The 18938-nt window shown below is 43.9% G+C and overlaps 1 pseudogene; it reads left to right on the forward strand.

Annotated features, from left to right (window-relative positions):
• Window positions 1-18938, forward strand: part of LOC120031926 — a 100321-nt pseudogene that overhangs the window by 46947 nt on the left and 34436 nt on the right.

An 18938-nucleotide genomic window follows, 5' to 3' on the forward strand; every position in this document is an offset into this window, starting at 1 on the left:
TTAGTTTGGATATTTACAATATTAAAATAAAAATAATTAATATTGTCAACGGGACAACAGTAACAACAATAACCAAGGGTCAAAATAACTATTTAACAGTAGCAATATAGAGGACATGTGCAGGTTGGTTGGTCTGTCAGACACTGTCCCTCATCTTATGGCAGGCAGCAATGTAATGCCCTGCCAACCCACAGCTCTCCGCATTCTCCCCCATCAGAGAGGTCTTTGAAACCTTGAATAAGGGTTTAAAATGTATTTTTGACATTTTGTCAGGAAATGCAGCTCTGTCTCAGGTTCTGTTGTGGTGTAGTGGTTTCACACCTTAGAAAAACCTTGACAAAGTACAGGCTCAGTGAGCACAGCCTTGCCATTGAGAAGGGTAGACACAGGAAAACCTGACTCCCTGCATAGGAAAGGCTGTGCTCACTGAGCCTGTACTTTGTCAAGGTTTTGATCAGTAACCATGGTCAAATAGTTAGACAGTGTACTGTACTGTCGAGTTAGGGCCAGATTGCACTGCATTTTGCGTGTGCTTGTGTTTCCCAATAAGCAATGTCGTTTTGTTTTGACTGTGTTGTAATTTGGTTTATTCTGATTGATTGGATGTTCTGGTCCTGAGGCTTCAGTGTGTTAGTAGAACAGGTTTGTGAACTCAGCCCCAGGACCAGCTGGATGAGGGGACTCTTTTATTTGCTCAGCTCTTGGCATTGCAGGGCTTGGTAATGATATGAGAGGGGGTCACTGTATTTTAAATGTTTCCAAAACTTAATTGCTCTTTTTTGAGTTTTATTATTAGTGCATATTGGCCTAATTCTGCCCTGCATGCATTGTTTGTAGTTTTCCTCTGGACATGTAGGAGAATCTTACATAACTCTGCATGCAGGGTTTCAATGGGGGTGTTTGTCCCATTTCGTGAAATCTTGTTTTCCCAGTGGACCCCACACCTCGCTGCCATGAAGTGCAATTGGTTCAATGACACAATTTGAATATGTATTTCAATTTGAATTCGTTTTTTAATGGCGTAGAATGCCCTGTGTGCTTTCTCCCTCAGTTCATTCACTGCATCATTAAGGTGTCCAGTTGAGCTTATTTTTTAAACCTAAGTAATTGTAGTGTGTGTAGTACTCTCTATATTTTGCACCAATTGAGAACTTTGGTTTAATTCCCTGAGATCTGGATCTTCTCTGGAAAATCATTATTTTAGTCTTTTTGGGTTTTACTGCCAGGGCCCAGATCTGGCAGTACTGCTCTGGCAGGTCCAGGCTCTGCTGTAGGCCATGTGCTGTGGGGGACAGCAGGCATAGGTCATCTGCGAAGAGCAGGCATTTAACCTCTGAATTCTGGAAATTAACACCAGGTGCTGAGGATTTTCTAGAATAGTGGACAATTCGTTGATGTAAATATTGAAGAGTGCAGGGCTCAGATTGCATCCTTGGCGAAGGCCCCGCCCCCTGGTTAAAGAATTCTGTTATTTTCTTTCTCTCTCTCTCTGTCTCTCTCATTCTGTTGGTCAGTGTACAGTTTCAGATTTAAAATCTACTTTTAGAATCACCGAACGGATACTGGAGAGAATGCTTTTTTAATAGAGTTGAATCAATATTAACCTTCTATTAAAAATGTATTACTGGAAATGTTAGGAGTTCTCCAAGGTTAAGTGTAATTTGTCAGCCCATACCCCAGCGAGCAGGTTGGCTACAGTACTATTAATAAGAAATGATTGGCAGGAAACTCACATTATATTAGACAGGAAGCCTTGAGTTGGAGGCCAGGGTCCACCCCCCGTACGGCTATTGGGGAAACACGCCCTGCAGTCGGTTAAGGCTCTGAATTTAATACATCTCTGATACTGACCCTCACTGCACCGCTCGGCAGCTAAAATAACACTGTCCTCGCCTGGTCTGACCTCATTTGGCCTCAGCCCTGTATTTATATCGTGCCTGGAACACTGGCATAACGCAGTTTCTCTGCATTAATGCCAATAATAGTCAGTCCACCCTCAAAACACCAACTCACAAGGGATTGTTTCATTATGCAGTGTACTATCTGCAATTTATGTGATATTTATAAACATTTTATGAAAATTACACATCAGCCTAACAATGAAGAAGAAAGTAGTAGGCTTGAGGATAAATTCAGCCACTATTGTTGACCTCAGCGGGCTTTGTCTGGCTAGTATACACAAATGTGCTGCAATATTCAAGGTAAACTAATTTAGGCCTAAATTAAATTTGGCCTAAATATATTTAAATTTGGCCTAATTTAAATTAGGCCTATATCAAATTTAGACTCCCCTGGTCTCCTGAAGTCCTCCTTTTTTTGTGTGCAAATGTTTTCACCGCGGCCTGTATGTCCATACTATACTGAGTATTGCCAACCCAGACAGTCTTTCCTGAGACATTGTGCATTATATGTCCATTGCGCTTCACACAATTTAAACTCATTTTGATGCATGCAAAGATACACCAGAGATCAGGGACTGTTGATATTGCAACCACACAACTCAAACTCTGGTTCACTAGTATGAACGAAAATCATTAACCACTTTTTAGTGGTTAGAGCGTTGTGCCAGTAACCAGGAGGTTGCTGGATTGAATCCCCGAGCTGACAAGGTAAATATCTGTTGTTCTGCCCCCGAGCAAGGCAGTTAACCCACTGTTCCCCGGGCGCCAAAGACGTGGATGTCGATTAAGGCAGCCCCCCAGCACCTCTTTGATTCAGAGGGGTTGGGTTAAATGTGGAAGACACGTTTCAGTTGAAGGCATTCAGTTGTACAACTGACTGGGTATCCCCCTTTCCTTTTCTGTTCAAGCCCTCAAGAACTGTTGCCCGCTAAATATGATAATCTGTTTGCATCTGGCAATTTATTGGCTGTCCAGTATCCAGACAACCTGTCCCCAGAGCTTCCTATACAGTTAATCTCTTTCCATAACGTGTTGAGGCCGGAAATTAAGGAGAATGAGAGGCTGAATTAAAGATGTTACAGAACTGCTGTATTTGAGGCACTCCTCCCTTCTGCCCAGTTTCCCTGATGTTGCTACGGCAATCAAGCTGTTTTTACCATTGCTGTAACTGTCGCTTCTGCAAATAGATAGTTTTCCAAACTAAAACTCATAAAGAACTACATAAGAACAATTAGGCTCTTGGTCTGATAGGAGCTTTTGAACACCTGAGTAAGTTCCACTCATTGCACTGGCTCCGTCCTAGCCTTGACCACGGGATTTGTTCCTCGATATCCCCCTTATACTTTCAATCAGTTGAATGTTTTATTTTTCAAGTCCTGGGGCACTTTTTCAGTCACATTCCTGAAGCCCAAGAAACAAACACTTAGCTTTCTAGTACATATAGAAATTTAAAAAGGTTACTTTTTGGAGGGTTACTTCCAAAATGATTTATTACGTGAAAATGTTTTTACATCGTGACCTGGAATGTGATCGTGTTGCAAGGCCAAACAAACTGACTCCTGTTGCCGGATGCTCTGAAATCCAGGGAAATTGAGGTTTCTAGTTTTCTAGTCCTATCATGATTCCTCGTGTCCTCTCACCTGTGTGTGTGTGTAAATATTTCATGAAACATTTATTTATAGTCCCCCAATTATTGCCCTCTTTTGTTTCGTCCTAGCCATAAAAACACAATTCTCTTGTTCATTTTTATTCTACTAAACCTCCCGAGGGGGACACAGCTTTTTGCCTGATAAATTTAGACCCTGTTCCTCCACCCATCCATCCATCCACCCATCCTTCCTCCGTCCTGCCTATACTAGAGATGAAAACTCTTCTGGAGAATAGTCAAACCCTCAAGGACTTTCTGTTTGTCTTTTTGTTTTTACTGCTTAATAAATCATCTAATATTTATATTGACTTCTCCTGCGATTTCAGGCCTGGCTTGGCAATTGGAGAGTGAGGCACATAGATGTGTGTCTGCTTGGTCAGAGCATCACTGTGGCACGCTATATTGTGCAGTCCCTGGTTCTTATCAAGGCAGCTCACATAAAAGATGAAGGCTGCGTTCCAAATGTCACCCTATTCCCTATATATGGTCAACAGTAGTGCACTATATAGCGGTTACAGTAGACCGAGGCTGACAGGAATGGAGAACAGCCACCTCCAACTGCTTGAGTACCTGTACCTGTGCGTCGGTGACTGATATAGTTCTACGGAGGTATTATTCTGAAGGAGTAGGAAGTTAGGAACGTGTGTGTGTGTGTGTGCTGTGTGTGCTGTGTGTGCAGTGTGTGGGTGCCCTTGAAACAGTCAAACTCTGCTTCCAGTTTTTTTTTCTTTGTACTGTTACATTCCCCGCACACGGTAATTTGTTTAATTCGTCAAGCATTATTATGGTTTGATGTTGAGAATGTAGTAAAGTGCTCTACTTGTTATTCACCAGAGAAGAGGGAAGAATAGCTGACAGAGGAGGGTGGAGGGTTGTTTTGAGAGGGGGATTCAAGGTGAACGTGTCAAGGTCAGATTGTTATCAGACAAGCAGCAGGCCTCTCTCTCCCTCTGTGAGATATTTACTTATGCAGTACAGCGGACAGACAGACTTCTCAAAACTGCAGCTCAGACAAGAGTGGGAGAGAGAGACGGGCAGTGAGAAAAAGCGAGTGTGGGAGGGATGGAGGTAGAGAGAGTTTTAAATGCTTAATCTCCTCATCTTTAATCTGAAGTGAGTTTCTTATTAATTACAAACTCCTCTGTTTCTCTGAACTGTAGTGTGTCTCGCTACCTCATTCTCTCTCTCTCACACACGCGCACACACGCGCACACACACACACACACACACACACACACACACACACACACACACACACACACACACACAAAGCAGAGTGTGTAAATCCTGTCTGTTGTCATCGTGACCCAGAAAGCTGTATTCTCAGGGGGACGGTGTCCTGTTTCAGAGACTCTGGGGGGAGGGGGGGGGGGGTGAGAGGAGGTCAGGAGAGAAGAGATTAGGGGGGATGCTTATAGGCAGTCTGCTCAGTCTCACCCGGGGACCAGAATGGAATGATTTTGACCATAATAAAGAACTGTGCCTGTAAAGCCCAGGTGAGAACATAACAGGATAATCTGGGCCTGTGTCTGTTCTCCGTAGTCTGTAATGGGCCACGTTCTGTTCGGCCCACTGTGATGAAGATAGAAGTGTGTCTGTGTGTAGTAGATGTCGACCGATTTATGATTTTTCAACGCCGATACCGATACCGATTATTGGAGGACCAAAAAATGCTGATACCGATTAATCGGCCGATTTAAATAAAAAAATAAAAAATAAAAAAATATTTATTTTTATTTTTATTTGTAATAATGACAATTATAACAATACTGAATGAACACTTATTTTAACTTAGTATTCTACATTAATAAAATCAATTTAGCCTCAAATAAATAATGAAACATGTTAAATTTGGTTTAAATAATGCAAAACAAAGTGTTGGAGAAGAAAGTAAAAGTGCAATATGTGCCATGTAAAAAAAGCTAACGTTTAATGCACATTTGTGACCTGCTGGAAGTCATTTTGCAGGGCTCTGGCAGTGCTCCTCCTTGCACAAAGGCGGAGGTAGCGGTCCTGCTGCTGGGTTGTTGCCCTCCTACGGCCTCCTCCACATCTCCTGATGTACTGGCCTGTCCCCTGGTAGCGCCTCCATGCTCTGGACACCGCTGACAGACACAGCAAACCTTCTTGCCACAGCTCTCATTGATGTGCCATCCTGGATGAGTTGCACTACCTGAGCCACTTGTGTGGGTTGTAGACTCCGTCTCATGCTACCACTAGAGTGAAAGCACCGCCAGCATTCAAAAGTGACCAAAACATCAGCCAGGAAGCATAGGAACTGAGAAGTGGTCTGTGGTCACCACCTGCAGAACCACTCCTTTATTGGGGGTGTCTTGCTAATTGCCTATAATTTCCACCTTTTGTCTATTCCATTTTCACAACAGTATGTGAAATTTATTGTCAATCAGTGTTGCTTCCTAAGTGGACAGTTTGATTTCACAGAAGTGTGATTGACTTGGAGTTACATTGTGTTGTTTAAGTGTTCCCTTTATTTTTTTGAGCAGTGTATATATATATATATTTTAATCCGCCAAATCGGTGTCCAAAAATACCGATTTCCGATTGTTATGAAAACTTGAAATCGGCCCTAATTAATCGGTCGACCTCTAGTGTGTAGGTTGAGGCTATGCACAGTATCAGGTCTCTAAGGGCTAATCTGTATAGATGAGTAACCACCTCTCCTTCATTAGAGCGAATCTGCCCTAGGCTACCAATGTGCACAGTCCAGGTCATACATTTTTACCATGTTAACATGCATCTGTGTAGGTTGTAATTCCCCTTCACACACACACACACGATTACCTACCTACGCTTTTAGTAGTGTATTGTCTAGATCAGAGCCTAATCATACTAGATGCTATTATATATATGTATTATCGTTAAATCCCCATAGATGTATTATCATTGATTTCCCAGAGAGGCCCACTCACCTGGTGTCCCCAGGTCTGAATCAGTCCCTGATTACAGGGGCCAGTTGAGAAACAGCAGAGCTGTGGTCATGGAGGCCCAGTTGAATAGTCCTAATCTAAATCCATTCTTATGTTACTGAAGTGTCGTGTCTGATGCTACAAATGGGCTTTGACTGTGCATCCCTCCAGCTAAACCTGAAGGAAATCAGTGTCAACTTGTTTTTCTCACTTAGCTCACTCAGAAAATACACACAAAAAGGTGTTGTTCTGCTTCTGTTGCCGTGGGTAAAGATGGGGGAAATAGGTTGGAAGAAGTGTTTATGTTCAGTCACCCCCCCCCCCCAACTCTCTCCCTCAAACATCTTTATTATTATGTGTCTATTTAGTTGCCTGTGTCTCAGCACAGTACTCGACTTATGTATAGTTGTTATATAATCACCAGAAACCGAGAAGATGAAAGCTCATTTCACGCTGGTTGCACCTTAACTCTGTCTTTCTGCTGTGGTTACACTGGGAACTGGTATGAAACCTCTGTATTAAAAGGCATAAACAAATGTGCTTGCAGCCCTCTCCCGTTGTACCTGTAGACACAGTTTTATCCTCATTGGAGTTCATTAGAACAATCAAGAAATTGCCATTTCATGAGCTTCTATCCAAACCCAAAGCCTGTTAATGGTCTAGAATCACAGTCCTGAAATGTCAGCCAGCCATTACCAACATCATTCCTAGACCTGTCTCTTACTGATCTGAACTCTGAGAGAGCAGATGAGAGGATCTGGAGACACGAGAGGAGGATTGAGGGATGATGAGAGGGGAATAGACGGAGAATTAAAGGATGGAGAGCGGGATAGACGTGATCAGAGGTGACTCTGGAGCAGATGGCCCCTCAGCCTGGGCGTGAGTGTGTGTCTGTGTGAGTCTATCTGACCGCCTGTGTCTGCGTGTGTCATGAGAACCACATGAGACATGAGGACATGCAGAGAGAGAGAGAGAGAGCAAGGCAGGGAGGGAGGGATAGAAAAGGTGAGAGGAACAGACAGAATGTGTGAAAAGGTGCTATTCTACAGCGCATGCTGTCTGTAGTGACAGCAGCTGTCACGACTCTGTATCTTTCTCCTCTTTCTTTTCTCTTCACACACTCTCTCTTGTTCCTTCTCTCCCTCACTCACTCTCCATGATCCTCTCCTTCTTTTGCAACCATATCTCTCTCTCTCCTTTTCCCTCTGTCATCTCTGGATGGATGAAGAGATGAACAGGAGAACTGTTATGTGATGGTGCAATCCCAGCTGGGTTTCTATGTTCTCCTCTCTTAATGGCAGCACCCCACTGCTCTGATTGGCCTGCAGCTAGATCAACAGAACACTTACCTAACACCCCGTCCTGCAATCACAACTAGGATATATTCTCGTTTGTGTCATACAGAAGACTGTGTGCAAATAGCAAATGACTGTATTCACTGTATAAGAAGTGGAGCACTGTATTGGAAATAGGGGATCATTTGAGGTATGGCGTTCACACACACACACACACACACACACACACACACACACACACACACACACACACACACACACACACACACACACACACACACACACAACCTTTGCATAACTTTGTCTTCTCTATCCTTCACCAGTTGACAAGTGACCGTCAGTCACTTGGCTGAATATCTTGTCACCATGCATATACTGTATGATTTAACATGTCCCTTAAACAGCAAACTTAGCCTTCAGTGACGTTTTCTAGGAAACCATTAGCCTACACGGCAGTAGCGTAGCCAGAAATTCATTGGTGGGTGGGCCTGCAGAAATGTGGGTCTTGCAACTCTACACATTTTGCCATAGGGCAAAGAGAAACATTTTGCAGTTGTATAGCTAATCTCATGCTATTCTACACATTTTGCCATGAGGCGGAGAGAAAATGTTGCTGTTTTTAAAGCTAATTACCTGCAACTCTAAACATTTTGCCATGGGGCAGAGAGCAAAATGAGCCGTTTTATAGCTAATCTGATGCTATTCAACATTTCCATGATGCTGAGAGAGATGTTTTCATTTTTAAAGCTAATTAGAGCTAAAATATAGGTGTGTGACACTGTGACAACGGCACTGGATTATGAGCTATCTTGTTTGCTAAACCAACAAACAAAGTAGGCAGTAGCTGTGTGTGTGTGTGTGTGTGTGTGTGTGTGTGTGTGTGTGTGTGTGTGTGTGTGTGTGTGTGTGTGTGTGTGTGTGTGTGTGTGTGTGTGTGTGTGTGTGTGTGTGTGTGTGTGTGTGGTGTATAGCCATAGAAGCATAGTGACATATGCCTCTATGTGGTAATAATGGGGCGTGTGGCTTTTCAGTTAGTCATTTTTGACTTCTCATCCCATGAGAGTGAATGTCATTCCCGTGCATTACTTGCTATTCAGTCCATCTGATGGTGTTCACATGTTTCGGTAAAAATACCTAGTGGCCCGTTTGGAACACTAACAAGGTAACGAGCATTAAAAAAAACAAATTGATTGGGTGCTACACCCAGCTGATTGGTTAGAGAGAGAGAGAATGCGCTCACACATCTGTAATAGGCCGACTTGTATTGTTTGAAGGCACAAAGAACACACGAGAGAAGGTTCTGGTCAAAAGTATAGCCTTGTCTTTCAAAAAAGGTCACTGACTGAAACGACAACAATGAAAACGGGAGTGATGATAATCGTGTGTGGACCGGCATAAACTTTACAGCACTTATTTTGACTGGTTATTTATGGCATGGTAGTGACGGTTTCATTATCATTATTGTGAGCTGACCTTTGAGGCACCATAAAGGAGAGACAATGTGTATGTGTTAATAACTATTGCCCCAGAAGGACTGATTGGGGACTGTCTGTTTTTTTTTTAATGGAACATGTTGCCAAGGTATTACTCTACATACTGTTGTCTCTTCGCTAGTTTTCAGAAAGTTGGGGAGTCTGTCCTCCTACCAACATGCTACAGTCCCTTCATTATTTAATTGTTGAGACTTTGGGATTGTTCCTCATACAGACCGAGACAGAGCAGAGCTGTTCAAAGCTCCTAGTGTGGCCTCTCAGTAAATGAGGAGAGATCATCCCGGAATGAGCTCTTTAGCTCACCGTCTCCGCGTGTACATAACGCGCATGCACATACGACAGAACACGCACACGCGGCAGAACGCGCACACGCTCAAATGCTTGTACACAACCACACAGACACACACACACACACTCTGTCAGCTACAGGCTATATCTGGCAGCGGGCCAAGTTGTCTGAAACAAAGCGATATTGTTTCCTCAGTGTAATTTGCTTTGATGTTGCTCAGTGTTCTGTGAGGACCAATTTGTCAGGATGTGGAAGCTGTTTCTTCTGTGTACCAGAGGGGAGACAAGTGTTCTGTGCTGGGAAAAACACTTTCCCTCTCTGTTTTACATTACCAGGCCCACTAGTTAAAATGTGTTCTAGTTAGAGCTCTGGGTGGAAAGGGAGCAGAACAAGCCTTTGTGCTTACCTGGTGATTTTCTCTATGGAGATATATACTGATCCAGAAGAAAATGCTGGATTTTTCTACCACTTTACACTTGCTTTGTGGAAGATGTACTGAGTCGGACACTTCTTCCTTCTATAATACAGTATATGATATATGCTGTATAGCAGGTGCTTTTATCCAAAGCAACTTAGTCATACGTGCGTTCATTTTCATATGGGTGGCCACAGTGGGAATCGACTCACGATCTTGGTGTTGCAAGCACCATGCTCTTCCAACTGAGCAACACAGGACCACTTCCTGTTATTTTGGTTCCGGTTCATCGAGCAGAAAGACACTAGTTTTGTGTCTGGTTGGTGGTAAATGTATGATAGTTAATGGGCATCATTTGCTATTGTTACACGTTTTGAATATTGAATAGCATTTCAGCATCTATTCAAATGTTGACCTTTTTTTCTTTTTTGAATGTCAAATCAAGGGAAACTAAATGCCAGTGATGTTGGGGGAAACATAAGTTACCTCATGTTCAAGACATTAGCAGAGGGAAAGAGGTTTGTCATCTAACAACAACAAGAAGTTTAAACTGCCATAAATATGACGGTACTGAGCTAGTCTCCCCAAAGATTCATTAGTCTCTTTATTTCTCTCTGTGTGTGTGTGTGTGTGTGTGCGCTTCATGCACATTGATGAAGTCCTCATTTTATATCCATATTTGACGATATTACGTCTCTCCCAACCTTGAAGAAATGAGCCAGTTACCTAAGTCTTCTGAGTAGAGTTTTGAGTCCGTACTGTGATGTCCAAATAGACACTAAATGTGTTGTTTGTCAAGTGATTTTTGTTTCTTAAACTTCTCCAACGTGTCCTCTCTCATTGACTCACTTGTGACGCTGTTCTACATGCACTTGTTTGTCACCTTTTCACTCCTCTGTCGTTTTCCCACCTTCTGTCTTCTTCCCATCCTCCTCTCCTAAAAAGTGTGTTCTTTCTCCTGGTCGTTTTGTGTCTGTCTGTTAAATGTACACAACCAGCCCTAAAAGACTTGAATAGGCCTTCCTGATGTTTGTTATGGTGTTGCCTTGGTTACGCTGCAGAAGTTAGAATGTATTTCTCACTTAATTCTGGCTCTGCTGCCGAACACCCCTCTATTTTCTTCATCTCTCTTTTAGGAGCTCTACTTTCATACCCTTTTTATGATCTCCTTTCCTCCTGAATGATGTAGTGCATTCAACCCTCTCGTTAACCCTAGTTAAAACAAATGTCACGCGCAGCAACTTAGAAATACAACTTTGTGAGGAAATCCGACAGCTGTAGAGTCAAGTAAGGTCACAGGCTTGTTATTGTGTTGTTTGATATTGTTACCTCGAAGTAGATTGGACCTGTTGTCATCAAACAGACACACACACAAACATCAAAGTGTACATAACCCACCAACGTGTGTGAACAGTCTCACCCATCCTCTTATCAGCAATTGGTTTGTTTGACAAGTGTGTGAGTGTGTGTGTAAATGTCCACTCCGTGGTAAAAGCTATGGTTAGTGGGTAGTGGTTCAGGCCAACAGGTGTCTGTAGGAAGGAACCAATGAAGTAGAAAGCAGAGGGTTGCCATTTGTGATGCTGCCTCAGTCTCTCTCTCTCTCTCTCTCTCACACACACACACACACACACACACACACACACACACACACACACACACACACACACACACACACACACAGAGAGCTACAGGGAAGCAAACATCAAAGCGTACCTAACCCTCCAACATACAGGTAACTGCCAAAATAAAGGAAACACCAACATAGTGTCTTAATAGGGTGTTGGGCCAACACAAACCAGAACAGCTTCAGTACACCTTGGCATAGATTCTAAAGCTGTCTGGAACTCTATTGGAGGGATGCGACACCATTCTTCCACAATAAATTCCATAAGTTGGTGTTTTGTTGATGGTGGTGGAAAACGCTGTGTTAAATTGGCTCGAGATCTGGTAACTGAGACGGCCATGCCATGTGGTTTACATCGTTTTAATGATCAAAGCGATCGCTTTGTTTGACCAATTTCTTGTCATACCCTTCAAGTGAGTGAGTGAGTAAATGTCCACTCTGTGGTAAAAGCTAACAGGGCGTATGGACAGTGGGTAGTGGTTCAGGCCAACAGGTGTCTGTAGGAATGAACCAATGAAGTAGAAAGCAGAGGGTTGTCATGGAAGCCACTGTAACTACTCCCAGCAGTGCCTTAAACCACTGACCTCAAATCCTCTGGGAAATAAAAGAGATCACTAGAGATGACTTATTCAATTATTCATTCTAGATTCTAGATGAAAGAGGAATGTTTCTGAGTTTGAGTCAGTCGTCGTCATTGGTATGTATTCTGTATAAGGAATTGTGTGTGTGAATGTATGTGTCTGGTTGCAAGGATTAATAGTGTTGATGGCTAGGCACCCTGTTGCTCACATTACTGCTCCTGTAAGCTGCTTTCACTCAAATACCAGTCAAACATTAAACTTCCTATCAGGAAGAGACCCCCCCCCCCCCCCCCCCCCCCCCAGCCCACCATCATTCACACACTCATGCGTGCACACCAAAAAAAAAAACATTTAAACATGCCTGTAATGTTTTAGAAAGAACAAAACCACAAACATGACAACATGCCTCTCTCCGAAACGAAATAGACACACAGCATGCAAAGCCTCTTCTCCATGGTTGCCCACCTTCCTCTAGAGAAACACTTCTAATCTTGGAACCACCAAAATAAGCCTTTCTCCCTGCTGTGAATGTGAATATGCCTGCACATATGGCCAGGCCTGCTATCCCCCTCACTTCTAATGAGAAATGGTTGTTTTCTGTGTGATGATGTACCTTTTCTGGAAGTCTTCAGTGAGTGTGTGGGATCCAGTTCACACCAACCTTGTACTAGCAGCAGGCCCAGCCATAGAGATGCATATTTTAGTACTGCGGACCCAGCCCATCTGTAAAGAGGCAGGCACGGCCGGCTGAATATGTAACGCTGAGTGAATTGAAATGCCCTTGGCTACACTCATATGGTCAGAATGAACATCGGACTATTTTATTTAACCAGGATGTCTCTTGAAATTAGAAGTCCAGAAACCATGACAGCAGCCTCACAGTCATTGCATCACTTTCATGTCAAAGTATAGGCCTAGCAATGAAGGAAGCCAAGAGCCTAGACAGGTGTTTGTGTTACACAGCATTGTGCATATTACATTCCCTGCCTGGTTTAATGAGGTTATCTGACATGGTGTCCATAAGGATACAGGGTGTATGGGTAATAGTCTTGGCTTAGTGTTGCAGCTGCCTGCCTGACCACAACAATACAGTAATGGTCTGTGAAGGGTGGTAGGGTGGTTTCTTCCCCTGTACTGTATGGCTGTGTCCCAATTGGCACCCTACTCCCTACATAGAGCACTACTTTTGACCAGGGCCCGTAGCGCGACAGTGTAGGAAATAAGATGCCATTTGGGACTCGACGTGTGTGCTGCCACATGCAGCACATGCTCATTATGACTGAGTGGACTGCTCCTCTCACCTCCCCACCGACAGAGAAGGTCTCACTACTCCTGTTGTGTGTGTGTGTGTGTGTGTGTGTGTGTGTGTGTGTGTGTGTGTGTGTGTGTGTGTGTGTGTGTGTGTGTGTGTGTGTCTGTGTGTGTGTGTGTGTGTGTGTGTGTGTGTGCGCCTGCCCAATCAAGCCAAACCAATTAACCTGATTTTGTTTTGCGGAAAGAGAAAGATCCCCCTCGGTACCTTCTACACCGGGAACAAGTGTGTGTGTGTATATATACACTACCGTTCTAAAGTTTGGGGTCAATTAGAAATGTCCTTGTTTTTGAAAGAAAAGCAATTTTTTTGTCTCTTAAAATAGCATCAAATTGATCAGAAATACAGTGTAGACATTGTTAATGTTGTAAATAACTATTGTAGCTGGAAATGGCAGATTTTTTATGGAATATCTACATAGGCAAACAGAGGCTCATTATCAAATCAAATGTATTTGTCACATACACATGGTTAGCAGATGTTAATGCGAGTGTAGCGAAATGCTTGTGCTTCTAGTTCCGACAGTGCAGTAATATCTAACAAGTAATCTAACAATTTCACAACAGCTACCTTATACACACAAGTGTAAAGGAATGAATACGAATATGTACATAAAAATATATAAATGAGTGATGCCCAAGTGAGGCAAGATGCAGTAGATGGTATAGAGTACAGTATATACATATGAGATGAGTAATGTAGGGTATGAAAACATTATATGAAGTGGCATTGTTTTAAAGTGGCTAGTGATACATTACATCAAGATGCAGTAGATGGTATAGAGTACAGTATATACATATGAGATGAGTAATGTAGGGTATGTAAGCATTATATAAAGTGGCTAGTGATAAATTGATTACATACATTTTTCCATTATTAAAGTGGCTGGAGTTGAGTCTGTATGTTGGCAGCAGCCTCTCTGTTAGTGATGGCTGTTAAATAGTCTGATGGCCTTGAAATAGAAGCTGTTTTTCAGTCTCTCGGTCCCAGCTTTGATGCACCTGTACTGACCTCGCCTTCTGGATGATAGCGGGGTGAACAGGCAGTGGCTCGGGTGGTTGTTGTCCTTGATGATATTTTTGGCCTTCCTGTGACATCGGGTGTCCTGGAGGGCAGGTAGTTTGCACCCGGTGATGCGTTGTGCAGACCGAACCACCCTCTGGAGAGCCTTAAGGTTATGAGCGGAGCAGTTGCCGTACCAGGCGGTGATACAGCCCGTCAGTCCATTCTTGTTCTGAGAAATGAAGGCTATTCCATGCGAGAAATTGCCAAGAAACTGAAGAGCTCGTACAACACTGTGTACTACTCCCTTCACAGAACTGCGCAAACTGCCTCTAACCAGAATAGAAAGAGGAGTGGGAGGCCCCGGTGCACAACTGAGCAAGAGGACAAGTACATTAGAGTGTCTAGTTTGAGAAACAGACACCTCACAAGTCCTCAACTGGCAGCTTCATTAAATAGTACCTGCAAACACCAATCTCAACGTTAACAGTGAAGAGGCGACTCCGGGATGCTGGCCTTCTAGGCAGAGTTGCAAAGAAAAAGCCATATCTCAGACTAGCCAATAAAACGAAAAAATGAAATTGGTCAAAAGAACACAGACAGAGGAAGATTGGAAAAAGTGTTATGGACAGCCATTCTAAGTTTGAGGTCTTCGGTTCACAAAGAAGAACATTCGTGAGACGCAGAAAAAATGAAAAGATGCTGGAGGAGTGCTTGACGCCATCTGTCATGCATGGTGGAGGTAATGTGATGGTCTGGGGGTGCTTTGGTGGTGGTAAAGTGGGAGATTTGTACAGGGTAAAAGGGATCTTGAAGAAGGAAAGCTATCACTCCATTTTGCAACGCCATGCCATACCCTGTGGACGGCGCTTAATTGGAGCCAGTTTCCTCCTACAACAGGACAATGACCCAAAGCACAGCTCCAAACTATGCAATAACTATTTAGGGAAGAAGCAGTCAGCTGGTATTCTGTCTATAATGGAGTTGCCAGCACAGTCACCGGATCTCTACCCTATTGAGCTGTTGTAGGAGCAGCTTGACCGTGTGGTACGTAAGAAGTGCCCATCAAGCCAATCCAACTTGTGGGAGGTGCTTCAGGAAGCATGGGGGGAAATCTCTTCAGATTACTTCAACAAATTGACAACTAGAATGCCAAAGGTCTGCAAGGCTGCAATTGCTGCAAATGGAGGATTCTTTGACAAAAGTTTGAAGGAAACAATTATTATTTCAATTAAAAATCATTATTTATAACCTTGTCAACGTCTTGACTATTTCCTATTCATTTTGCAACTACTTTCTTGTATCTTTTCATGGAAAAATTTGAACGGTAGTGTATATGTATGTGTGTACATACACACTAACTTCAAGACTGTTGAAAAAGCATTCCAGTTGAAGCTGGTTGAGAGAATTCCAAGAGTTTGCAAAGCTGTCATCAAGGCAAAGGGTGGCTATTTGAAGAATCTCAAATATAAAATATATTTTGATTTGTTGAACACTGTTTTGGTTACTACATGATTTCATGTTTTATTACATAGTTTTGATGTCTTCACTATTATTCTACAATGTAGAATATTTAAAAAATAAAGAAAAACCCTTGAATGAGTAGGTGTGTCCAAACTTTTGACTGGTACTGTACACTACCGGTCAAAAGTTTTAGAACACCTGCACACCATCACATGCTTCACGGTGGAGACACGGCTGTTGTTCAAATGTATGTGGAAATTCAAATGAGTGGCTTCAGCTATTTCAGCCACACCCGTTGCTGACAGGTGTGTAAAATCTGACTTTCAACGTGGCACCGTCATAGGACGACACCTTTCCAAGTCAGTTTGTGAAATTTCAGCCCTGCTATAGCTGGAAACGTCTAGGAGCAACAACGGCTCAGCCGCGAAGTGGTAGGCTACACAAGCTCACAGAGCGGGACCGTTGAGTGCTGAAGCGCGCAGCGTGTAAAATCATATATCCTTGGTTGAAACACTCACTACTGAGTTCCAAACTGCCTCTGGAAGCAACATCAGCACAAGAACTGTTTGTTGGGAGCTTCATGAAATGGGTTTCCATGGCCGAGCAGCCATGAAGTGGTGTAAAGGTCGCCGCCATTGGACTCTGGGTTTGGTGGATGCCAGGAGAACGCTACCTGCCTCTATGCATAGTGCAAACTGTAAAGTTTGGTGGAGGAGGAATAATGGTCTGGGGCTGTTTTTCATGGTTCGGGCTAGGCCCCTTAGTTCCAGGGAATGGAACAACCGCATACAATGACGTTCTAGACAATTCTGTGCTTCCAACTTTTGGCAATAGCTTGGGGAAGGGCCTTTCCTGTTTCAGCATGACAATGCCCCTGTGCACAAAGCGAGGTCCATACAGAAATGGTTTGTCGATCGGTGTGGGACAACTTGACTGGCCTGTACATAGCCCTGACCTCAACCCCATCGAACACATTTGGGATGAATTGGAACGCCTACTGCGAGCCAGGCCTAATCGCCCAACATCAGTGCCTGACCTCACTAATGCTCTTGTGGCTGAATGGAAGCAGGTCCCTACAGAAATGTTCCAACATCTAGTGGAAAGCCTTTGCAGAAGAGTGGAGGTTGTTATAGCAGCAAAGGGGGGACCTACTCCATATTATTGCCCATGATTTTGGAATGAGATGTTTGACGAGCAGGTGTCCACATACTTTTGGTCATGTAGTGTATGTATATATGCATACACACCCACCCGACCCGGAAGGACGCTGCACACTCAAGCATGCAAAGAACTGATCAAAACTCGCCCCTCGGCAGTGTGTGTATTTCTGTGTGCGTCATACACGGACGCGTCCTTTTTATCCACAGCAAACTCTGGCGTTAGAAGTACTGCATCATGGCTTTGGACATGAGAGCGTCATGGTTAACTCAACACCTGTGTCACCTCATTTGACTGATCCCTGGACTGCAGACATGAGACGTATAGTGTCACGTCGTCCAGACGGCTGGGGTCGAGGCTCCATGACAGGGTCTTGACATTATCACATCCACCAGCTGACACCTCACTGGGCCGTGAGCTCTGGCGCTGGCTTCCTGATTATGACCCAGCTGGAGCTGACTTTAGGGGCAGTTTCCTAAATGGCCTTGAATTAGGAATGGAGAGAGTTGTAACTGTGTTTCCAAGAACTCGTTAGGCCGGAGAAATGAGGTGGAGAGGGAGGGAGCTAGAAGATTGGGGTCTGACCTCAATCTCAGTTTCACGTGTGCAACAGCGAGGAGAGAGGGGAAGGAGAGACTGGGGGGCTGGGAGGGAGGGTGTGAACTGTTTCTGGATGATGGTGAACAAAGCTCTGATTAGTCCTGAGTGCTGGTTCCTTAATAAGAGCTGCTATCAGACCCTGCTAGTAATTACTCACACACACCCACACACACATTCACACTCGGACACACACCCCAAAATTTCAGAGTACTTGCGTATCCTGATCTTTTTCCGTTAGCTTAGGACAATTGTTGAAAATGACAATTTGGGGGGGACCAGCCCCTCCCTTGCGTATAGTGACGTCAATCGTCTGAGCTTGGAGGTGTGTGTGTGTCAGTATGTACGTGTGTTTCTCTCTGTGCTATTCTAGAGTGTGAGGTACACTCCATTCTGTGTGTCTGTCCGGTTACTAGAACTGTCTGAAGTGTATTTAGTTGGTGGATTGGACTCCACTGTGCTCCAAGACTGACTCTCAGACTAGACAGTGTTGGGGTTGACTGACTGAGACTGTCTCCTCTCCTCTGTGTCCCCATGTAGAACCCGACCCAGGTGGGCACGTCCCTCCAGGTGTTCCATAACCTGGGCAGTCTAAGGGAGACCATCAGTGGGGTGGTGGAGGGCTACCGGACTACCATACAGGACAACGTCACCACCGCCCTGGATATCAAGGGACTCACCCAGTCCGCTGACAACAGAGGTAGGTGGTGGGTGAGTGAGAGTTAGGGGTTGAGGAAAGTTGTGTTTCAGTTTTGGTACTCTTGGCTTGTGTAACTTTTTAACCCGTGTAGTTTTATTTGTGTGTGTTTGTGTGTGTCAGGTGCGCCCGGCAGAGCTGTGATGCCAGCCCCAGGTAACACGGCAGCGTTCCGAGCTACTCTCTGGACCAACTTTGAGAAACTCATGGACCAGATCTGTGCCGCTTGCGGACAGGTATGCTTTTACCTTTACAGATACTTTACCTAAGTAAAGGTTCACTTTTACCTGCTGAAGTAGAGTAATGTACCTAGTCAGGGAGTACGGAGTTAACCTGTAATCTCTCTGTGTTTAGGTGCAAGACCTCCAGAAGGTCTTGACGAAGAAGAGAGACCCTGTCACTCACGTCTGCTTCATCAATGAGATCATTAAGGTGAGACGCCATGTCCTCATAAAAGGCCTGTGTGTCCTTGCCCCTGGACTGTCATCAGCACACCCTTCCACAACATCTATCCCTCTACTCTTGGCAATAT

This window comes from Salvelinus namaycush, chromosome 38 (genome assembly GCF_016432855.1).
Source record: "Salvelinus namaycush isolate Seneca chromosome 38, SaNama_1.0, whole genome shotgun sequence".
In the NCBI taxonomy this organism is placed as follows: Eukaryota; Metazoa; Chordata; class Actinopteri; order Salmoniformes; family Salmonidae; genus Salvelinus; species Salvelinus namaycush.